Genomic DNA, 25,683 nt, shown 5'->3' with positions numbered 1-25,683 from the left:
AACATATCGCCAAGAGCAATTCTCACAGTAATGGTTGGTTTTAATATCAAATATAATTTGAAGTATCATGTCAAGCAACTGTTCTTAATTGCTGATGTGGGACTGAATGGTGGGATGAAGGAAATGAGAATATTTTAGAGAGAATGAGTCAAATAAGACTGAAAGACAGTCATGGGATGAAGTGGAGAAGAAAAAGAATTGATATAAGCAGAAATTCAAGCCATCTCCTGCATCACATGGAGCAAAATAATCCACTTCCTGAAAACTAATTTCCTCATCACTTGGCATGAAAAACAGCATTAAAGATAATTTTAATTTTGTTCATCCCTGTTGATTCTTCTTCTCTGTGAAATAATGTTGTGGGAAACCTGTCAAAACGTTAAAACTTTTTTTAATCTGTATTTAATGGGGTTTTTAACATGTATTTAGAAGAAACAGAAATTTAGGAGAATCTCTGGTTTTAATGTTTATTAAATTCTATAAAGTCACCCTCATGTTTTTCACAGACATAACTGGAAATATAAACTTTTATTCTCCTTTCATGGAACCAGCAATTTCTCTTAATTTTCTCATTTCTTTGTCATTTAGGAACTAAACAAGATAGGGGAATGCATTGCACACTTCATGCGCTAAATCAATGTTTAAAAATATAAATTCTTCCATAGAATTAGTTAATTACAGCAACAATAACCCAGAAATCAGACAAAAATGATCAATTTTTAACATGCTGTGAGTAGATACAAACACGATGGTTAAAGGACTCTGTGTAATGATAGTGAACTCGTAATAAAATTATATCTTAACATATATATGGGAAGCCTGTGCTTTTTCAGTCTGATGTGGGTTTGAGGGTTTAACTCTGCAGCTTTAATTTTAAAGCAACAACAGGAGGGGTTTTGGATCAACACGTAAATAACATGTAAATAAATTATCTTTTTTTTTTTCCTTGACTTATACCAACATAAACTTTTCTAATGTTTTTTAAGGGGGAAAGAAATAAAAAACCCAAACAAAAAGCTGATAATCATATTGTACATCTGTTTTCTGCCAAACATAAAAAGCCATTTCAGGGAAGGCTCTTTTAAAACATTCATAAAGAGAAAAGACTAATATATTACCATGATTTAATTCTGCTATATTCTTATTCCCACTGCTGTTGGGGAATGTCTGCAATTGCCCATGCTGCTCTGAAACAATGTCGAGATGAGTAAGATTATCATTATTATTATTTTTATTTTTATTGACCTTCAGATATGTTACTGGAATGTGGTGGAACTTTTCCAGAACTGCTCTTGTACATATTTAGGCTCGAGCCTAAACTGAGTGATCAGTGGCCTGCTATTGAAATATATGACTTTTTTTTTTTTCCAAAACATCTTGTTCTGCTGTTTTTTTCTTGATATCGAGCTGGTACAACATGTATAGAGGCTGTTCCGCTCCAGCCTTTGTGTGTGTGCTACCCCAAAACACTTGACCTTAACGAAACTGTTTGCTGATAACAAAAAACACTCATCCTATTCGGGAGAAAAAATGATTGATTGTAAATTACAGGTTAAATTTAATTTTTTTCATTGCAATAGGAATAAAAATCTTAAGTCTGTCTTTTCCCATCAGATAAATCAAAGATAGTGGATGTTTCAGATCCTAAAGGAAAGTTTTTAATCTACACACCAGCAACTTATCCATGGCACTTGCAAAGAAATCAGATGTTATTCAATACAGATTAAAAATAAATTCTGAACAAATAATGACAAGTTTTCCCATTCCCACACTAATCTTTTAGATTTTGATAAATCGAGACAATAGGAAAAGTCACGTCATGTTCCCATGGGAAAAAACTTCATTGAATTTTTTCTAAAATATCAAATTATTGTTCCCCAATAAATTTGTCATCTTACCTTATGGTAGACTCTGTTAACTAGAATTAATTGGAAAACTTAGCTTAATTTATAGGTAAACATCGTTGCTTACAGGATTTTGGTGAGTAAGAGCTGACGGATTCCGGGATGGGTGTCCAACATACCCAAGTGCTGCTCTGTGATCTCTCCTCTTGTCCATGTCAGTCACTTTATCAGCCAACCTACACAAAATTTAAGTTTTATCCCCAAAACATGAGACTTCCTAAATATTCCAGGAAATTTATTTAGTTGGATAAAGTAGTTTTGACGTATTTCTGTCAAGAGTGTTTTCCTTCAACATTTGAGACAATGTCATCTGTCACATTTAATTCATTTTGGAGCAGGTATCTGTGTTCATAGACTTGTAGAATTATTTTCTGTCAGTTTTGTGTTTTTCCACATCTCAGTTAAAGGTTCATTTTTGGGCGTTCAGGTTGATTTCAAACCATTCGGCTATCCTCAGCTCCTGTGTGCACCCGAATTGATGCAGCATCCAGGGAAATGCACTTGAAAAATAAAATGGAATGTAGTAAAAGCAATATTTAATTTAAAAGTTACTCCATTTATTTGGTTTACCTGCCATCACCTCTCAAAAGACTGTTTCTCATCTGCTTTCTATTTGCATTTTATTTGACCTGTGAGAGCATTTCTGGAAATTTTACAGAGATTTTTCAGGCCCATCTTAAGAGAATAAATGATATTACAACTCCTGGCAGTGACTAGTTTTGAAGAGGTGGTAAGAGAAAAATAAATAAATACTTTTTTTTAGACTTCTAAATTTTAAAAGGACTTACCTATAGATTCTTTAGACCACTTCAAAGATCAATAATGTTTTTTCTTTTTAATATGATAGGTTTCTCACATCTTTATTTATCTATTGCCTTTAGTTTTCAAAATATTTAACACCACTGAAATAATTAGTATAGTCAAGAGTTGTATTTCTGAATTCCTTTTCTAACCCTGCTGCTATATCTGAATATATCAGAAGAAATAAAAGTACTCTCCATGATTTCTCATCAGCTCTGGGGTAAAATGATGGCTGTAAAGCAGAATATTCTTGTTCACAACAGTTTGGGAATCTTGGACCATGAACAAGTGTTGATTATTTGGAACCTGACATTTTTTAGCATGTAACGCTACTATTTAAGGAGCTATAACATGCTGTACCATCATGTGTGCATGTTGTCACCGTCTGTATGAACAGCAATGGGTGATTTAACCCATTTATTATTATTATTGTTATTATTTTAACATGGCTTATATTATCAGGAGGGAGTCTGCAGTGATTAGAAATGATGCACACCAGGATGCAGACAAAGATTCACGCACAGACAGAGATCTTGTTCAGGAAGGAGTGCAGAGCCAGGCAGAGCAGAGAGCTGAGCCAGGCTGAGGCCTTCTTTATTAGTCAGTGACAATTTATAGGATTTACAGATACGGACCTGGACTAAGATGTTACATAAGATGTTTTTCCAATAATTGTTATTAAAACCACACCACACTCATGTTATGTTTGTTTCAATTACATTCTCACTCATTCACAGACCAGGCTCAAGGACATTCACACATCCCATGCACATGGGGGCGGTTATCTGGCCCGAGATACCATTCTCATGAGTCTGGGTTATAATTCTTTACAATTATGAGAAACGTACTTCAACACAATCTGTCCAAGGCCCTTTATATTTTGCTATGATCCAATCATGCTAGTATTATTTTTTTCACTGTCCAGATGGTCATGTTAGTATTGATCTTCCTTTATCATCCAGGTGGCTGAACTGCACATCTTGCTTTCCCGCATTTCCCCCTTTTTTGTTTTAAAACATCGGGTTCTCAATGAGTGCAGTAAGGACCCTGGCTTTATTATTCTTCGCATTCTGTATCATTCTCCAGATGATTCAGAAAACTACAAGAAAAAACATTACACAAGCACATCTAATTCCCACAAAAACCTATATATGCATATTGAGACCTGAAAACTAAGTTTTTTGCATCTAATCACTTTATGCTATTAGATAATGTTAGCCATTATGTCTTACAGTGCTAATTCTTACAAATTATGCAGTTGTTTTTGCAGGGCACTGGCTAAATCCTAAATCAGGCCTTGCACATTAGCTGAGACTGATCTTTGGGGGTGTTGTTTTACTTGATTTCGCTCATAAACACTATAATTCAATTTCAATGGTATTACAAATATTTAGCACTCTGATAACATAAAATACTCATTCAGATATCAGTTAAGGAGATTATTTGAATGCAATAACATAAGAATAATGAGGATCCACAACATGCATGTAGTCACTCACTAGAAACAAAACTAGAGGCCTCTTACTTCAGGGTACTCACAAGAAATAATCACTCGCCTGGGTTAGGCGAAGTCTCATTCAAGGATACATCCAGTAAATAATCACTCACCCAAATGAAGAGGTGAGGTACTCTCAGTCCCAAGAAGTCTCCTTAGAGGTTGTTCCCGTCTAAGGAAAGGACTCCAGTTTACAGGCTCACAGCTCCGAGAAGACCACTCGAAGGGGGTCTTTGGCAGGAACCCCGTTTCATTGTTTGGCCAGATGTGGCTGTGGGCATTACAACATACTCCAGAAGCTTCTCAGCAAGTCTGGGCACATCCTCTGTCAAGGACCCTGTCAATTGACCGAGAGTCCCACCCCTTCTGCCCCATCAGTTGATAGAGGTGAAGTCACCCTGCTCTGAGGCAGGGGAGGATGTGACTGCCAGCACCTTGGTACCACCCTGGTGTGTACTTTGGGACAGGTACAGTGGGGCACAAAAGGTGTTAAAGAGCCATCAACCTCCTCATTGAAGGCTCCAGATTTCAGGGGAATGTGCAACTGCCGCACAATCCATCCTGTGACCACAGTCATCTGATAGGCTACTTTGGAGTGGTGGTGCAGTCACCTCTTGCCTCCAAAGTCAAAAGGGGGCATTCTGTTAGTGAGTTTGCCCACTGTGGATCATCATACCTTATGTGTCATTTTCCTGTTATACATTATCATTACAAAACGACCTACTATAGAATAGAATAATGCAAATTACAACAATTACAGTTATTAACAAATATTGGAGAAGGCTGGTTAGCCATCCTAATAAGGAAAACAAATGCATTGAAAGTTTTTTTCACCAGTTAGTCCCCAGTCCAAATAATATATATCTGTATCATTCTGATATGCTAGTGCCTCTTCCTTTGGTCTCTTCTGTTTCTTTGTTGCCCTCTGCTGCAGGGACAGATGCTGTATCTCTGACATTAGGTCCTGCATTGTGTTTTTCCAACTCATAGTCAGGTTTAACATATTTTGAAGAAAGCCACTTTGGTCCCGTTGGAAGAAGAACACAAGCATACCCCCTTCCCCAGGTGATTAACTCTTAGGACCTTGCCACTGACTGTTTTATAGGGGATCCCGGTACAAAACCTTTGGTCTCTGAGACAGTGAATCTGGAACACGGAAGTGTTTTTCCACTGCTGTGATAGAGGAGGGAGGCATAGTACTATTCAAAAAATTTAAAGTATATGTTGCATTGTCTAATTGTTCTTGAGGCATCATATTCCCCCTTTTTTGTTTTAATAACATCTATTTAAATGTGGAATGTGCTCATTCAATGATAGCCTGTCCAGTGGGAGAATGTGGAATACCTGTGACATGCGAACCACGCCGTTGCTGTAAAAAATATTGCGTGGATCTAGCAGTGTATCCAGGACCGTTGTCAGTTTTAATCTGCTGTGGCACTCCCAGCATAGCAAAACAGCGGGTCCAGTGATGCTGAACATCTCTGCTTTTCTCACTCGTATGCACAGATGCACAAAGCATACCTGAAAAAGTATCTGTAGAAACATGTACATATTTCAAATGACCAAAATATGAGACATATGTAACAGCAGTCTGCTAAATGGCATTAACTGTGAGCCCATTTTGGCTTTCATGTTTATTGGATATTGTTTTTCCTTACCAGATCAAAGTCCTGTTTGAGTTCTATCAGTGTAGTGTTGGCTTTACCGATACTTTGGCTGGCCATACTAGTGGAAATACAGCATCCAAAATTTCCCTGGAGAATTCTTGCTTGCAGCAAGCAGATCTGCACCATCCAAGCATCTTTTTGTGGGACATGCAACTGAACAGAATTCTCAGAAAACTTTATTTGAGCTTATAATTTACTTAATGAATCTTGACCCGAGAGAGGTATAGGGCTTTCTGGCAACTACAAGAATTCATTGGTTAAAACTTTGTTCCAAATTTGGCATTCCATTGGTTCCAAAAAATAGTCTTTCTTTCTTTCCCACAATCTCAAAAACTATCACAGTGAATTTACTAAGAAGTCTTTTACAACTAGTTACCACAGAATAAGTCTATTAAAAATTTTTTGGTTTAATTTCCCAGTTTCATTAGAACTACGGATCTGCTGGGAATGCCTTTAAATTTCACCCTCAGACTGCTCCATTCAGTATTACAACATTGCTGCAGTGGGGGGGGGAGAGAAAACCCCCCCTTTCACCGCCTTGAAAGCGGGCAGCCAGGTTTTTGTTGTTGTTTTTCTTTTTTTCTTTTTCTTTCTCTTCTTGCTGCAGTTTTGATACAGGCAAGGCCATGCAGGTGGCGTTAATTGCTGGTGCTAAGTGGGAGCTGCTCGGGAGCTAAGTTTATCTTGCAGCTTGACACAGGCCTGGAATTTATGTTGAAACAGTACAGCACAGGCCTGGGATATTTTGCTTTTTTATTTTCCCATTTCATTCCAACCATAATACACTCTATATGCAATTCCAAATAGCTGAGCAATAGTTACATTCCTCAGCCCTATTTACCATTTGCGATGTCTTACAGATGTCAATAAACAGCATATTAACCATCAATCCATGACTTCAATTTTCTTAGATCCAAACCAGGTCATATTCTAGCAGCTTTTAAATACAACCTCCTCCAAGTTCACATCCATCATAGCATTTAGTTTTCTTTCCCGTACCTCCATCAAACACACAAATTCAATGCGAATCAGAGTTTAACAACTTCAACTCTTTTCTGGTCTCAAAATTATTAGATAACAATATGAACAATTACTCTAATGTGTAAGGATGAATCCTAAGGGGAAGCAAGGTGGTATTTTAGCAGCAGAACCAGTTCCCATTTTGTAATTATCTCCCCAAACAAAATTATTTTGGTACCAAATATATAAATATGCAAACTAAAATACTGAGCTCAGATATGAAAACCAAACACCAAGTTCAAATATGCAGATGGATCACAATTACACTAATTCAAGACAATATCTCGATGTTAGCATTGCACTTTTGAACCGCTTACTGCTCAGCCAGGTGGAGGTACCGCTAGGTCTCCCTGGCAAAACAGGTCAGTGCGTGCTGGAGCCCCATTGGCACCCTCCCCCCCACTGCCACAGCAAGCTGGACTGGGCAAGGCTTTTATTAGCATCTCAGCTGGGGTGATACAACTGTTATCCCAAAATCAGGATTCTTTATCTGATGCGCATACAAAAGAGCCAAATTTAGTACACCGAGATGAGAGACAGCCTATCACAGAGTTGTGCAAGTCTGGATGTTGGAATAAAGCTAGCATGCTAGAAAGAAAAGTAACAGTTGTTAGACACAAAATCTTATCATCACATTCACACAGTAAAGAACTGAATTACTCACGGTCTTCTGTATAATCACAAAATGTACATTTTTGAGTCAACGGGTTCTCATGATTTAGCAGTCTGTGAACTTACTGTACCATGTAACAGGCAAAGACTTATTAAACTGTAGTATGCTTAAACAGATACCTACAAAGAAAACAGGTTAATAAGGAAGACATCTATGACTGCTGTGTTATATAGCGCTGTTGAGGACAGTGTTTACTGACATGACCCTCATTACCACAAATAAAGCACTTAAGACTTGCTTGATTTACACCGAGCTGAGACAACGCGGCTGCTAATACCAAAGCCCGATATGTTTCAGTTCCTATATTCTCACAAATCTTAACATATTGCATGATATCAGTGGCTTTACCTTTCACCAACAACAAAGCAGCCTGGCAGTCAGAGTTAGCATTGTCATATGCCAGATGAAGCAGTAAAAGTTTTGCTGCATCTTCATTTTCAACCTGCCTTGCTATAGCGGTTTGCAATCTGTCAATGAAGTTTATATAAGACTCCTGCGGTCCCTGTCTTATTGTTGCAAATGAGCTTACATGCTACCCTGCCTCCGGGACCCGATGTCATGCCGTAATAGCAAGACGAGTTGCCTGTTCACAAACCTGCCGCGGAAGCCCAGGTGGAGTGATATACTGTCTGGTTCCTAGCAACATATCCTGATTTATCCCTGCTCCTGATGACAAATTCTCCAAGACCTGTTCAATCACAAGATCTTTATTCTCTAATTGCCACACAGAATATTGTGCTGGTGTCAAAATTGTTTTAGCAAGCAATTTCCAGTCCCATTGAGTCATTACGTATGTGGCACCGATACCTTCAATAATTCCCATTGTAAAAGGACTGTGTAACCCATTCTCTTGCACAGATTTTTTTAACTCCTTAACCATTGTATAAGGTAGTCCATCATGTTCTGGTGGTTGTTGTGGTTTGTAAATAACTGGAAAGGTGAAAGAAAAATTGCCATGCTCCATAGCTTTTGTGCCATTTTTGCATCACCCCTTTGTGTTCTGCTGTCTTAGTCATGAAGGGGTTACTGTGTGCTGTATAAGCATCATTAAAATCAGGCAAAGGAGGTGCTGAGGGCAGAGTTTTAGACTCCTGACCCAGCTCCTCACAAATTTCTGCCTTATCTTTACACAGCTGTGATGGCATTAATGATGGATATAAAACTGATTCTTTTTCGAGATCTACAGAGCCTGACTCAAAAGGATGAGTGCTGTCAAGACTCAAATCATTAGCAACCTGCTCATTTGTGTTTTTCTGTCCATCCTCCCCCATTTACCCTTGCATTATTTGCTCTGCCGACTGCAACTGAGATAGCACAGAGTACACAAATCTCCAAGTTACATGCAAACCATTGGTGACTGCAAAACCTGAATTCTTTTGCATGTGTAGATATTTCCCCAACCTGTTTCCAAATTTTACTGTCAAATGTCCCCTCACTCAGAAACCAAGCACAATTCTCTCTCACCTATACCAGGAGCGAAGCGACCTGCTTCTCAGAAATATGATACCCAGAAAAACGTAATATCTGCAGTAAAACCTGCAAATACAATTTATGTTCCTGAGAAGTGGCTTACCCCATACTAATACAATCCCACAGCTCTCTTGTTCCACGAGGACTGCTTGTCCCTATTTATACCATAGGGATTAATGTGGCCACAAATAAAATTTACTCACCCATCGGATTGCGTGGTCACTGCCAAACACACTGCTTGATGAAGAGCCTCCAGGGGTCACACATTCACACAGGGCACCATTTGCGGCGATTAGAAATGACGCACACCAGGACGCAGACAAAGATTCACGCACAGACAGAGATCTTGTTCAGGAAGGAGTGCAGAGCCGGGCAGAGTAGAGAGCTGAACCAGGCTGAGGTCTTCTTTATTAGTCAGTGACAATTTATAGGATTTACAGATACGGACCTGGACTAAGATGTTACATAAGATGTTTTTCCAATCATTGTTATTAAAACCACACCACACTCATGTTTGTTTCAATTACATTCTCACTCATTCACAGACCAGGCTCAAGGACATTCATACATCCCATGCACTTGGGGGCGGTTATCTGGCCCGAGATACCATTCTCACGAGTCTGGGCTATAGCTCTTTACAATTACGAGAAACGTACTTCAACATAATCTGTCCAAGGCCCTTTATATTTTGCTATGATCTAATTATGTTAGTATTATTTCTTTCACCGTCCAGATGGTCATGTTAGTATTGATCTTCCTTTATCATCCAGGTGGCTGGAACTGTACATCTTGCTTTCCCACAGCAGTCTACAGGAAATGTCACAGCAAAGATGCCAAACCACGGGATGGGATCAGTGAGGAACCAGTGGAGAACTTGTGATTTCAGCTTCTAGTTGCCAGCTTTAGTGAGGGTTGGGAATTATTCAGTTAGTTTTGATATTTTCTCAATTAAAATTGCTTAGATGCTGAAAATAGATCTTCAAAATCCATAGCACTGAGTGATTTTCTTGAATGACAGCAGTTGGTTCATTAGAAATATGCTCTTAGTTGTGTGTGTGTATATATATATATATATATATATATATATACACACATTTTGCAAGGAGTGCCATAGTCGTTACTGCTAAATATAATACCAAGGGTGAAGAAAATAGTTGATATTATAGTCAGAGATTATGTTGGGGCTGTAAGGAGCTGGTGGATAAATTACATTCCTCTAACTGTGGTGGACTGTCTGGAGGCAAGTTTGAGAGGTGTGAAGGGAAAATGTGAAGAAAACTGATTTAAATTGCTAATTGTAATGTTTTCCCATTTTATTCTTCATGATAGAAGCAAGGGCTTCTATACTCCAATTAAACATCATATAGGATAAAAAGGATAAGAACCCATTCCAAGCAAGCATTAAAGATATGATAAAGATTCTTAAATCTGGACTTAAGTACATAGTAAAACACAAATGTCAGTGTGTATGTTAGTGACTGTACCCTCCTGCAAAATTATTAAGCTCGTTCCTTTTTGGAGGACCACTCACTTCAAAGAGGTTCATCAGGAATCATCTTCAAGGTTGAGAGATTTTGTTAAATAACATTTACATATGAAATGCAAAACTGCGAAACTTTACATGAGGGTTATATAAGACCTGCCATGCAGTTAAAATAAAAAATAATTAGGAAGTGTCGAAGTTTCAGTTCATGTAGCAGTAATTACTGCATAACACCTCCGAACAGTTTTCCTGGTGACATTTTACAGATGAGCTGCATGTGTAGAGCTGGAATCAGAAACTTTTTCACTTGAGTAACATCTTTAAAGTCCTTAAACTCTGCTCAAGGTAGACGGGTTCTGTTAATTAAAGCCTGGATCACAACGCTCTATTTACCTTTGTATGGTGGAGTTTGGTTGCGGATGGAACTTGTTCTTTCCTGTTCTACCAGGTAAACCAAACAAAATCTTCCCATCCCCCTAGGGAATACTGCTTGATTTCAAGGATAAATGGAAAATTCTCCATTTCCTTTCAACAGCAGGAAAATTTCATTATTTTTTTCATGCATGATTTGAGAAAAATACAGATTCAGAGTTTTAAATTTTCTTAGTAGGAACACTGTCCTTTTCCCAGCAGCAGTTGCTTCCCAGGTTTCGTGGGACCTTAAAAAATGATTTGGTTGAGTTCTCCTAAATACAGCGTTTTGTTATCATGGTTGGATATGGTTTGGAAATATCTTGTTCTTGTATAGACAGTGTTGGAGTCCCCAGCTGGTGGATCCCCTTAAACTGGAGCTTCTTGATGGGCTTAGATCAACCTCTAAAGTTTGACCTTGAGTAGATGCCTTCCATAATCATTTACTTTTTTCAAAGCTATTTGGGCTGAAAATAATTTGATTTGATTTGTCATTTTATTATCTTAGGAGAAGGAGACTTGTCACCCCTTTGCATTCCAGGTGGAATTAAATACTTGAATTAGATGGGAGGTTCCCAAGAATGGAGTTTGGGATGAAATGCCAAAGAGGAGCACTATCTATATCCTGGTTTGTGGAAGTGAACACCTTCTGCAGTCATGATACTGAGTCCCAGTCTCACAAAAATGCCAAATTCTACATCTCTCCTGCACTTAAGTGCCTCTCCATCCCTTTGGGTGTTGGGTTAACAGTTGGACTTGAAGATCTTAAAGGTCTTTTCCAACCAAAGCAATTCTATAAAATGGGCACAGGGCTATGAGAGTGAAGCATCACCAATAATCAGTAAAGCACTGAGGTAAATATCGAGAAATTTTTCCTTGATTTGGGAGCCTGACTTTGTAGGGAGATAGAGGATAAGTATTTCAACGTAAAGTATTTTAGGACTGGAATTTCAAAGTGCATGAATGGAAGAAGAGATTAAGGTGTTGAGGTAAATTCAGTGTAAACCCCACAATTTTTCCCTTAATACCTATTTTCCCACAATTCAACATTATGGCCAAAAACAATCTGGGTTTAACATATAACAGCCAGAGAGTATTGTACCAGTAAAATAGATAAAGATAAGATTTCTGTCACCAAAGGCTTGGCTTTGAAGTTCATTTTTTCTTGGGCGCTTCCTTCTTTCCCCTCTGTTCTTCCAATCTTTTGACAGAGCGATTTTATGTTGTTGGTTTTATTTTCTGCTGAAAATGCAGGAAATTCAGACAGATCTCTTGGAAGCTCCCCAAAGCTAATACAAACAAGATGCATATGATTCTCTTAAGTAACTAAAAATAAAGAAAATTATTTGAAACAATTTAACTGTAGAAATTCCCCTGTGAAGAGGAAAGGGAAGTTTACATCATTAGAATTGTGGATGCTGTTAAATTACGTTATCAAGGTAAAAATCCCTGGAGTGTCAATTCCTCTTTTCCATAAAGTACATCACCCTGGAGTTTATAATAGTTGTGTTATGGGCAGGTGTGGAAGAGACAAGTAATGAATATCCAGAAATATAATTATTTTAAGTATTCCTTCACATCTATAAAGCCAGCTGAAAAAAATAGAAAATAAACTGAAACTGTCTGTTCATCTAGACTTTTTGTGGATGCAGCTGATGGATCTGGAGTTAGTTTATCAAATTTTTCCTCTGTGTTTTTTTCCCTGGTAAAAAACATAACGGCCAGAGCTGTTTGGGGTTAATTTGGCATTCTGAGTATTTTTTATAAGTGTTAAGTATATGGTACGTGTATCCTTTTGTTTTCCATTGTTGACAAAATTGCCTTTCAAGTCATATGTGCGTCATGAAGGAAGTAGTTGTTTACAATTAGAGGTTTATATGTTTGCAGGTTATATTTTTTTGGGGGGGAATCTCACTGAAAATATTCCACATGAATAAGGCATCAGGGATTAAGGACTCAGGATAAAGAAAAACCATTATTAAGGTTGCCTGTACTACCTTCGTCCTCGCCTTTCTTTGGTTTATTCCGTCATCCATGGCAGGGATGAGGCTCTGAGGATGAGTGGTCCCCATCCCATGGCCGCAGCAACACGACCATGACACGTTCCTGCCTGCTACGCCGAATGCCGCACCCGCCTCATCGTCCTCCAGCTCTTCCTCCACCCCAGCTGACGTACAAAGGGACAAAATGACCTTGAGGGGACAGTCAGGGCCATCTGGGGAAGTGGAAATTCAGAGGTGGTTTTGCTGCTTTGAATTGTGGAGTTGTTAGGAAGGAAAATATTAAAATATCTCAAGATAAAGCTCCTTTAAGTAGTTTCTTTGCAGCTTTTCTGTACTGTGTGCGCTCCATGCTCCACAGGAGAGGGCTCTGCAGTGTCAGTAATTGTGACCTAAAGCCACCAAGCTTCAACATAAAGAAATCTACACTCTAGAAAATTCAAATTTCAAGGCATCCTGTTACCGGCACCAAGATACCACCTGCTAAAAGCCATTCATTATCAACTGTCATAAGCAATAAGTTCAGAATTGTGGGGTTCGTCAGCCTATATTTCCATCATATATTTCTTCTGCTATTATAGGTGGCACTTCCACTTTATTTCATCAGGTTTCTTTGGATTAAGGTTTCACTATAGTGCGCCTTTCTTGATTTTTTTTTTTTTTTTTTTTTTTACCCTATATACATTGTATGGCTATAGCATATTCCATTACCCATCCCTGCTCAGGTTTTGTTTTTTCAACTGGATAAACTTCTTACTGCTCAGATTGTACTAACCTTTTATATATAGATATATAAAATTACCTTTTCGATAGCATTCAGCATCACACCATTTCAATATGCAGAAACCTCCAGCAGTTATTTAGCCAAAAGTATCAGTTGCCTGGAAGACTGCTGCGATGTGAAGTCTCAGTGAGAAGGGGGGATTTTTGAGTAGGCAGTAACATCCTGGATATATATATATAGATATATATAGGTATATATTGTTGTATACTGCATAGCACCATTCCTATGGATCCCACAAAGGGATTTCCACAAAGGAAAAGGTGCAGTGTTAGGTCTCTGATTGTAGACCTGGTTAGGCTTAGAATTATTTGTTGCTTTGGATTGTGGATTACTATGCATTCAGGTAAAAAGGGAAAAAAAAAAAAAAAGAATTCTTGCATTTAAGAGAATTCTAGCTTGCAATAAATATTTAATCATAACGCATCGTGTGGACACAATATGAGAGTGAAATTTGTGCACCAGTGCTTTTTAGAATCATGGAATAGAATCATTGAATGGTTTGGGTTGGAAGGGACCTTGGAAGCTTATCTAGTCCAACCCCTGCCATGAGCTAAATGTCTAAATCTCCCCTCTTTTCATTTCAAATCATCACCTCTTGTCCTATCGCAACAGGCCCTGCTCAAAAGCCTGTACCCAGGTCCAAGGGCCATCCCTTGCATAGAAATATCTCTTTATAATGTCACAAGTGACCAAAATTCTGATTTTCAAATGACTTATTTTCTGTATAAACTAACATGGTGGAAAGAAAGTAAAAAACAGAATAATTTTGTCTCGGTTTTTATTAGGCAGTGCAAGTTATGAGGGATGGTTGAGTAAAGTTAACCTGAGTGACACGTGGACGTGTTTTCCTTTTTCTCCTAGGAATTAGTGGGATTTAGAAGCTGGAGATTTGCATTCTTTCCTAATAGAACTTTTTGAACCAGTTCTTTAAAAAATAAAATTGATTTAATATCAAATGAAATGAAAAGGATGAGCACTCAGAATGTTCCAGTGTAGGAACCAGAAGATGGGTACCATAAATTAAAGTTTTTTTGGCGTTTAGGCCACTTGACTGATATTTTATAAACCATATACTTTTCAGTTCTTTTTACACACCAGTGTCATTCAGCACTATTTAAATATTGAATTCTCTGGAAGTCTTTGCCCAAGAGGATGTCATACTAATTATTAATTACATCACAGCAAGGAAAGCAACAATATCCCAGGATGCTCAGAGCTGAGAACATCCAGCTCTGCCTGTAGTTTTCTTTGGCTTTGCACATTTGTGTCTTCCTTGTTAGTGTTTATCGAACTCAAATTCTTTTTTTCCAGATGATGTTCTCATTCCTGTGTTCAGCGTGTTTTCATTCTCTTTTCTCTGGCATTATCACTTGTTTTTTCCTTTTTCCTTTAACAACAACAAAAAAAGACCCACGCTAACCAGAATTGTACTTGCATCTCTTGTAGTTGGTGCTGTTCAGTTTGCCCCTTGTGCAACTAGAACATAACCAAACATCTGCCTTTTTACCTTAAAAATGAAAGTTTTTGCAAAAAAGCTCCACATTTAATTCCTATCCTGCGAAGGAACCATGAGGTGGTTACCATCCCTTTTGCAAGCAAGATTTCAGTCTCAGAAAGTTGGTACTGAGCTTTAACTTCCACATTTCTTTTAATGATGAGTATAATTATTTTTATGGGCATAAACAAAAAAAAAAGAGGTGGAGGACTAATTCTCATCAGTGTCAACAGAGGTAGCTGAGCCCTGTTTTGTAAAGGAATGCTATAATAATTTTATATTTGAGTGCCACATTTGAATTTACCAATTTTAAGCAATAAGAAAATGCAGTTACTTTTATCTCCTCTCTCATTTAAATGTACCATTTAATAGATTGAAATCGATCTTCCTGTCCCTTCCCCCCCCTCCCCCACCCAAATTAATGTCTGGCTTTTTGATTTGTATAACAGCCAATTCGGTAAAAAATTAGTCTTACGAGATTGTCGAGGCTTGATTGCGGGGTGACAATAAAACTGTGGCAGATGTATTGTTAACCCCCTCTTTCCCCCCTTCTCCCTCTTTAGCCCCTGTATTCTGTATTTTAGGACAGTGTCTCAGCCACTAGCTCATCCTGTTGCTTTGGGGAGAGAATGACACCAAAGCCACCATAATATACCATATTCTGAATTAAATCCAGCTTGATAAGCATGTACCACTCCACAGATAAATTAGCCAGGTCTGGATTTTTCTTCAGATTGCAGCTGAAGCAATTATTTTAGGTTTTGTCTAGTATTTTGCATTATACACTTTTCACAGCATCTCAGTGGGATGTTATTTCATAGTACACAACTACAGACAGAGGAACCATCTGCATTTTGAATGTAAAGATTGTTTCTTCTATAGAAAGTGATCCCATTGACAGATTAAGTCAGAGGTATCAAACTCATTTTCACCGGGGGCCAAATCAGCCTTTCAAAGGGCTGAATGTAATTTTAGGATTGTGTTTACCCCTCAGTTATGTACGTTGTGCTCCTTTATCACCAACACTGTCTCATAACACAAAAGACATATTGTTTTTTCTCCTTGAAACACAAACACGTATTCGCTTTCCCATCTCTCATAAGTCGCCTTCCTTCTGCATCAATCTTTCTCTTACTGGACATTTTGGGATTCAGATTGTTCCACCAAAGATGGTATGGTGCACCACTTAAGTAAATGACCAAGATGTCCTTTAGGAATGTGCGTGGAGACAAAGTGCCAGGCTGGATAAAACAAGGTGCAGGACAGATCCGGCCTGTGGGCCAGGTGTTTGACACCTGTGGGTTAAGTGATCAGCTTTGTAGAAGGGTTTCTGCCATTGTTAGCTGCACTACAATGGTAATTCAGGTGGCTGAGGAAGAAGAAGAGGAAATTGTCATGTTTGGAAAAAAAATCCGTAACCACAGTCAGTCAGACACCGTTGCTAAAGAAAAAAATTTCATTGGAGTGTGCGTACCAATTATTGGTCTTCAAACAAGAATTTCCAAAGGATTTCATCGCTTAAATCTATTTTGTACATGCCAAAGACAAGCAGCATGGATAATCATAGAATAATTTTGTTTGGAAAAGCCCCTCAAGATGATCGAGTCCAACCGTTAACCCAATCCTGGCAGATGTTCAGGGTACGATGGGTTTTGATCCAGTCAGTTTTCCTTCTCCTGTCTTTGCTTTTCTCCTTCACCAGCCACTTTTTGTCTTTTTTTTTTCTCTCTTCTTCACCCTATCCCTCCTCCCCAAGCAGGTACCCAACAGAAAATATATTAAATTAAATATACGCTGAAGTGCTTTTCACAGTATCACAGTATCACAGTATGTTTGGGATTGGAAGGGACCTCAAAAGATCATCTAGTCCAATCCCCCTGCTGGAGCAGGAACGCCTAGGTGAGGTCGCACAGGAATGTGTCCAGGCGGGCTTTGAATGTCTCCAGGGAAGGAGACTCCACAAACTCCCTGGGTAGCCTGTTCCAGTGCTCTCTTACCCTCACTGAGAAGAAGTTCTTTCTCAAATTTAAGTGGAACCTCTTGTGTTCCAGCTTGATCCCATTGCCCCTTGTCCTATCATTGTTTGCCGCTGAGAAGAGCCTGACTCCATCCTCGTGGCACTCACCCTTTATATATTTATAAACATTAATAAGGTCACCCCTCAGTCTCCTCTTCTCCAAACTAAAGAGCCCCATTTTTACTTACCATAGGAAGGGTTGAAAAGACTAAGTTCACTTAACCCTTAGTGAATTTGGCTGATTACAGTATTTTAATGCTTTTTGGCGTGAGAAGATGGCTCCTGTTGAGAGAATCAAGCTCTGAGGCTGAATACTAGAGCGTTTTGGTTAAAATTTGGGTTATTACAGGAGAAAACAGATCTCTTTCCAGATACAGGCACACCAGATCTGCTTACTGTTGAGACATTAACCAGCTAATAGCTCCATTAGTAATAATTACCTATGTTCTGCCTTTATTGCCTAATCTATTTTACGATGGAAAAGGGCACGCTAACCTTTTCTTCTTTTTTTTTTTTTTAAAGGCACGAGACCTGAACATGATCGAGGAAGTGATCCGCATGATGCTGGAGATCATCAACTCCTGCCTGACCAATTCTCTTCACCACAACCCCAATCTTGTGTACGTGCTGCTTTACAAGAGGGATCTGTTTGAGCAGTTTTGAACTCACGCTTCGTTCCAGGACATCATGCAAAATATAGACCTGGTGAGTGATACGTTATTGAACAGATACTTATACTTGGTTATTTGATCCTTTTTTATCCTTTTGAGAGGTGGAAAATATTCATCATCTCTATCAAGTTACTTTAAAAAGGTTGGAGGTTCTCTCCCCTGTTTCCTGGGCTTCCACTGTGATTTTTTTTCTGGGCAACAGCTTTAATTTGGGAGAGTTTGGGATGCGTCTGATGGTGGCTTTAATGTTCATATTGAGAACCCGAGTAATGATTCCTGATAGAAAAGAACAGATTTTTAAGCACAAGAAATATTTCTCTGTTCTCAAGTCAGTATTTGCAGAGCTGAACAATGCTTGAAGTAGCTTTTATTTTAAAATATTACAGAAGATTGACAGATTTCTGATGATCCGTGGAGGGGTTTGGTTAGACGGAGATATGTTGTTGAATTACTCAGACCCAAAGGAATCTCAAGACCACTTCAAGAAGCTGAGAACAGAATCTGCTGTGAGAAAGAGGAGCGTTTCTTCATTAACAGGGCCTCAGCATGGCGTGAGTCGTCGGACCTATCATCGGTGGGGCTCCAGCGTGTGGACTGCCCATGATATTCATTTAGCGAATCCATGCTTGGAGCGTGGACGCGTGATTAGAGAATAGTTGCATATATAAGGAGGCTTGTTTCTGTAATAAATGACTTTGCGTGATTCACATTGAATCGGAATGCTGAGTCCTTTATCGCTCCAACAAATGGTGACCCCGACGTGATACTCCAAACGGCATCTCACGAAGATCGGGGAAAAGCCTGAAGCGGCCCAGCCGGAGGCGAATCAGCTGGACTGAGAACCGGGCGGAGGCGTACGGACGTTCCGCAGATAAATTTGTTGAAGAAGCCCCCGGAAAAGGTGAGCGGCTGGGGGCAGGAGGAGGGAAGAGTGAAGTTATGGGGCAAAATATATCCTCTGAGGAACAAGCCATAGTTAAACTCCTCCTGCATATTCTCTCTATGAGAGAACTTAAATAGGAAGAAAGTAACATACGCAGACTGTTGGTTTGGTGTAGAACTAACGACTACCCGACAGAAGCTGAGAAAGTTTTTAAAATTGAACTTTGGGACGATATAGGGCAGAAATTATGGGATAAGGTTAGCAATGGAAATAAAGAAGCTAAATCATTAGCGACTACATGGAAGCTTATAATTTCCACCTTAAAAGAATTTAAGGCTGAACGGGTTGCGGTTACCGGAATTTTTGCAGCGTTGCAGCCTAAAAATAATTGTGAAGCTTACCCGGTTCATGTCTTTGATACCCTCTCTACTCTCTTACTGGTTGTAAGAGACTTCTTAGTAAATTCACCATGCTAGTTTTTGAGGTTATGGGAGAGAACAAAAGAAAGGCCGTTTTTTGAGACCAACAGAATGCCAAGTTTGGAACAAAGTTTTAATACATGAATTCTTGTAGTTGCCAGAAAACCCTATACCTCTCTTGGGTCAAGATTTGTTAAGTAAATTTTTAAGCTCAAATAATTTTTTCTGAGAATTCTGTTCAGTTGCATGGCCTACAAGAAGCTGCTTGGATGGCGCAGATCTGCTTGCTGCAAGTGAGAAATCTCCAAGGAAATTTCAAATGCTGTATTTCCACTAGTATTAACAGCCAATGTTTTGATAAAGCAAATACTACACTGATAGATCTGAAACAGGACTTTGATTCGGTAAGGGAAAACAATATCCAATAAATATGACAGTCAAAATGGAGTTAGAAACTTTGAGGAATAAATTTATGACAACCTTACAGGCTGACTGCATTCGATTGGACTTGCAGGTTTGTCTATGAAACAACTTGTGGCTATTGTGGGACAGTATGATGAGATTGCTAGCAGATTGATATACCAACTGTTATATACCAATTGTCACTCTGATCAAGAAAACGCAGGGAATGAGTTTAAGTCTTAATAGGCCATGATCCTTTTGTCATATATGTACCATTTGTGAAATTTAATTCTGATTTTTTTTTTTATTTGTAATCTATGTCTTTGTAAATTGCACTAGCTGGTTTTCTTAACAGCACAACTTTTGGCATGCCTAAATGTAAATTGCTGCAGAACCTGCAAGTCTTTAACACCAGGTCAGAGGCCATACTTGTATTTGGTCTGATCCTACATACTTGCACAGTTTTTGTTGATGGTTCTGGGAAGTCTCATAAAGCTGTGGTGGTTTGGTGTGAAGATAACGATTGCCATCATTCTGTAAAAATTATTGAAGGTTCAAGTCAATTAGCAGAACTTGGCAGAGCTTTAAATGACTTAGAGCTTTTTAAGGAGGAACCTCTAAATTTGATTTGTGATTTTGAATACGTAGTCAAGATCCAATGCACGTATCTGATTCCGAACTTTGTTTGTTTGTTTGTTTAAAAAAAAGGGGGGGAAGTAGGGGAAACACCACAAAACCAATTGTCAAAAGCATTGTATGTGATGAAATACTTTGCAAGTATGACCCAAAACCATGCTAAATCAGAAAGAACCTACATTAGTTATGGTCGAATCACTAGTCAATGGAAAAGACCACATCAATTGATAACCTGGGGAAAAGGTTATGTTTGTATCATTACAGACCAAGGATTGAAGTGGATTCCTGCAAAATGGGTCAAGCCATGGCTGAATAAAGACAACAAAGATTCAATGGATGCAGATGGACAGGAGGGAGATAAGTTGTGAGGACTGTTTCAGATGTAAACCATGGATCCTAATTCAGTGTTATAGATGCTCACACACCTGGTGGTCTAGGAGCCTATTAGCAAGCAGGTGGTGTACCTTCTGTGGAGAATGGAGATTTGAACAATCAGCAGGAGAGCCAAAAGGGTGATATTACACTTAGATAGTCAATGCAAAAATGAGGTAAAATTATGAGACATTCCTACAAAATCTACAAAATTACGCAATTATAAATGTTCTACTTTTAACATTAGGATTATGGTTGTGCTGTATTAACTTGTTTGATTATTCTGAATCTATCAATAAGTGCTTTAGGCAAACTAGAACAGTACATTAATAAGATTGCCATAATAAAGTTAAGGTTTGACATATAGCTTATAAGTTTTGGAATCAGTGGGTAGTTGTTTGATCTTAATTACATCATATGTAACTGTAATTATGTTGTTAATCACGTGTTCTATGTTGCAGTGTATTTCAAAAACGATTCAGCATGCTGTTTAAGGGGCCTGACTAATTCAAGAACAAAAAGGGGGAATTGTGGAGGGGTTTGGTTAGATGGAGATATGTTGTTGAATTAGTCAGGCCCAAAGGAATCTCAAGGCCACTTCGAGAAGCTGAGAACAGAATCTGCTGTGAGAAAGAGGGGCGCTTCTTCATTAACAGGGCCTCAGCATGGCGTGAGTCGTCGGACCTATCATCGGTGGGGCTCCAGCGTGTGGACTGCCCATGATACTCATTTAGCGAATCCATGCTTGGAGCGTGGACGCGTGATTAGAGAATAGTTGCATATATAAGGAGGCTTGTTTCTGTAATGGCTTTGTGTGATTCACATTGAATCGGAATGCTGAGTCCTTTATCGCTCCAACAATGATCCATAAAGGAATTTTAAATGTCGAACTGAAATCCTGCTCTGTACCTTCCCCTTCCTCTTCTGTTCTCCCTTCGTGTTTTCTGGTCATGCAAGAGCTTGGAGAGCAGAGGATTCGGAGCTCAAAACTCTCCAGATTTTTGGCAGCTGCAGACTACAGCATGATGCTGCCCAGATGATTAGAACAAGATGTCTTCAAATTGTGGGGCAGTGAAAAATAAATCATCATCATCTTCTTTCTCTTTTTTCTTCTTCTTTTCTTCTTCCCTCCTTCTCTTTCTTCTTTTTTCTTCTCCTCTCCTCCTCCTCTCCTCCTTCTCTCCTCCTCTTCCCTTCTTCTTCCCTTCTTCTTCCCTTATTTTTTTCATTCCTGACTGAGATAGACACCTTCTTTGGTCACTTGTCCAGGTCCAAGAAAATTAGCACTGACCATACCTTCTGTGTGACAGCCCTGTGCTTCCCACCGATAGCAGCATGTCCTTTCCTTTGTAACACTTAAATGTAGGTTTTCCTCAACAATTTAAACAATTCCTCCCCAAAACTATTTAATATTAGGTTACAGTACAATGCCACTTACATTCAGAAACTATTTAAAGCTTTCCAAGGGAGCATGTTGAATTTTTAAATAGCTCCTTCGTTAGAGAGAAGCGAGGATGTAAAAAAAGAGATTTTTAAATTTTTTTTTGATGTACCTGTCACCAACTGGTAAGTGCTGAGAGCTGTCAGACTTGCAGATCTGAATAAAAGATGAGATTCATCTGACTCCTACCTTGTCACATCCTCCAGCTCATACATGGGATTGGCAGCACTACCATCCCATAGATTGTCTTGTGTGCCACAGCCAAAATGTTTTAACTGGTCTTCCTATCCCTTGAAAAAGTGGTAAACTGTATTAGTTTTGCTCTACATATGGGGAGCTTGTCTGGGACTGTGTGGGCACTGAGAAGAACCAAAATAAGTTCTTGGCTCCCAAACTTTGCTCAAGGTTTTTTCTACAGTGATGAAGGTGGGAGCTCCATCCTCATGGCCATGTGAGTTGTTGTGAGTGTCTGAAATGTAGATGTGCTCCAAAACTAGTGAAAAAATATGGGGGAAAAATACACATATTTAAAGATTTGGCTCAATAAATTCCTAAACTGTATGTTGCTGGAAGCTGGGAGGATGTATTCACAGGGAGGATCTCTCTATTCTTGAACTGCTCTTATATTCTTATTTAAGTTTCCATCCCAGCCTGATGTTGAGAGAGAATTTTGGGGCTTTTTGTGTAGCCAAAACTGATTATTCAGAGCAGGATGGATCCACCAACTTCCCACGTATCAGGGATCTCTTTTGGGGTTCAGGCTGCTGTGCTCAATGTAATTTGGTGGCCAAACACATATAAATCATAGGTGTAAGTGGTAAATGTTGCAGCTTTTGGTGATGGAAGGGTGAGGACCCCAAACTATGTCTGGAGGGGCTGTGCTACATCTTGATTCTCTCCACCAGTACTTTTTGTGGTCATTAAACAGCAAAATACGTTTGGATTATCTCCACTCACGCTACAGTGGAAGCATGAGTATAATTTCCATCGTCAGATCCCACTAGAGGTCTACATGAGGTTTGTGTTATGCTCTGGGTCACGCTGACAACCCTCTATGCTTCAACAGAATCCTCCTTATGCTGGATATGAGATTCTCTGATCCTAAACTATAGTCCAGATTTGTATTTCTATGTTGAGGAAATCTTACCAAAATACAGAATATGTGCAATCTGTAATGAGTTTTGGACACTACAACAGATGTCAGGTCACCTTGTCAAGAATCTATAAAATGGATATGACATTTCTTGACTTTAATACTTAGTTGTTTAACTTTGTTGCACATAATGTTCTCATCAAACAAACAGGAAGCACAGAAGAGGTGAAAATGCTAAAAATTAGATGCAAAATTAGTTGGAAAATGTACTGAGAAGGTAGTAATGAGGAGCTGATGGTGCAAACAGAAGGAGGTGTTTGCTGCAGTCCTGGGTGGGTATGCAAAGCAGAGAAACCCAGAGGTGTCCCCTGAGTCTGCTGGTGCTAGTGATGTCTTAGCTGGGTTACTCTGGGTTTAGAATTGTTTGGGTTGGAAAGGATCTGTAAGATCATCGAGTCCAACTGTTAACCCACCCCTGGTACTAACCCATGTCCCTGTGAACCTCATCTCCGTGTCTGCTCAACCCCTCCAGGGATGGTGACTCCACCACTGCCCTGGGCAGCCTGTTCCAATGCCCGACAGCCCTTTCCGGGAAGAAATTGTTCCCAAGATCCAACCTCAACCTCCCCTGGCGCAACTTGAGGCCATTTCTTCTCGTCCTGTTGCTTGTTCCTTAGGAGCAGAGCCTGACTGTAGTGGCAGAGCCCCCCCCGCCCCAGGGGGATGGGGTTGTCGCCAGCCTGGCTGAGAGGTGAAGCCAGAGACAAAAGAAACTAAAGGAGCACCATTAGAAGGTAATAATGAGTGAGCAATCGCCGGACACATGCGTGCAGAGCGCGTGGACAGTACATGCAGCCTATCATGTTATTGTATAACACGAGTTACAACCAGTCACATTGTTGTAAGGCGCGTGGACAGGGCAGCTTTGCTATAAAGCTAGCCCGGTCCGACAATAAAGCGAACTCTGTGAACATCATATTGGTGTGTCAGGTTCCGTGGCTCGCATGGATAAAGCAACACTTTGGTGACCCCGACGTGATACTTCGTATCGAAGCAAGATCGCCGGAAGTGAAGACGCGAGGACGCCACCTGGGGGCGACACCAGCCCGGCGCTCAATCATAGCGGAAAGTAGGCCTACGAGGAAGCAGGTGGCATGGGAAACACGGCATCCGTGGAAGAAAAAATAATAATGAAAAGTATTCTGCAGCTGGCTGCACGAACAGGAAGGTATTTTGAAAAAGACGCGTTAAAGCGTCTGCTCCGATTCGCCCAGCGTAAGGGGAGTGTCCGTTCGACGGACGAATTTTTTTCTCCCGATACATGGGAGGACATAGGGACCGAACTATGGGAAGCGGTTACAAGGGGGAGCCGCGAGGCTTGCGATCTCGCCGGACCCTGGCGGGAGGTCAGGCAGCTAATGCAGGAAGTCTCAGAGGAGCCGGAGCTGTGTGCCGTCCCCTCGGAGCTGCCCGCTGCGAGCTGCCCACCCTCCGAGAACTCCGAAGAATCAACACCGCTGGTATGTCCCGTATCAGATCTGGAGTTCTGGGGCAGAGAGCAAATTATACCCTCTGCGCCCGTTGAGCCATTGCCTGGCTCCGACAACGAATGGCAGCAACCGGCAAGTTTCAACAAGCCAGGACAAGTTAATCCAGCCGACGTGCCTTTGCCGGAGGACCCGATGGAACACCAGGACGGAGCACCACAGAATCGCCCTGACTTCCAGGAGGAGAGCCACGTGCAAAGCTTGAAGGACTTACTGAGATGGCAGGAGAGCCAGATGCAAGAAGTTCTAGAAGCTATGAAACGACTAGATGGCGGTAACAGTAAAACTTCGTGGTTAATAGCATATAAAAAGGCGTCAGATGCAATTAAGGACGGGCTGGAGGCAATTGGCAGGGAATGTGAAAAATGGGAAAAACAGGAAAGGGAGGGGGTGGAATTAGACCTCACTCCGGAGGAGCTCCGTATTAAAAGGGAGCGAATACAAAAATGGGCTAGACAATGTGTTGAAGATGGGATGTGGTCTGTAAGAGAAGCAGATGAATATTTGAGAGCGCGATATGGAAAAGGGCTGGAGACTGGGTTAGCAGATCGGTTTGCAAATATGCGTCGACTTACTGATCCACAGGGAAACACAAGGGAATTGTATAGCAGTGATAATAATGATAATTTGGGTGCTGCCCCTGTGCATCAGGGTAGAGATATTCCTCGAGATCATTCTTATAATGCAGGGCAACGTTGGCAAGGGGTAATCAGAGATGCAACTATTGAAGGGATCATATTACCTGGTAGTATTACAGCAATGCCAGTGCACATAGATAATAGAGGACAAAGGCAGTGGTCGCCTTTTGATTGGAAAACGGTTAAGCAATTGCAAAGTGCAGTTATGCAATATGGTATGGATAATAAGCATGTGATGCAGCTAATCAATTCATTTTTCAAGGGGCAAGTACTAACTCAAACAGATATTAGGGCATTGATGGAGTTATTGCTTCCTCCAACGGGGTATTTGCTGTTCTTGGACAAGTGGCAGGGGAAAGTG

General features: G+C 39.9%; 1 pseudogene; it reads left to right on the top strand.

The window, feature by feature from the left end:
- The window catches only part of LOC136115740 (dymeclin-like), a 210,031-nt pseudogene that overhangs the window by 130,638 nt on the left and 53,710 nt on the right, over nucleotides 1-25,683 (top strand).

The sequence above is a fragment of the Patagioenas fasciata genome, chromosome W, assembly GCF_037038585.1.
Source record: "Patagioenas fasciata isolate bPatFas1 chromosome W, bPatFas1.hap1, whole genome shotgun sequence".
NCBI lineage: Eukaryota > Metazoa > Chordata > Aves > Columbiformes > Columbidae > Patagioenas > Patagioenas fasciata.
The sequence above is the reverse complement of the archived record's forward strand: the minus strand, read 5'-3'. Positions and strand labels throughout refer to the sequence as shown.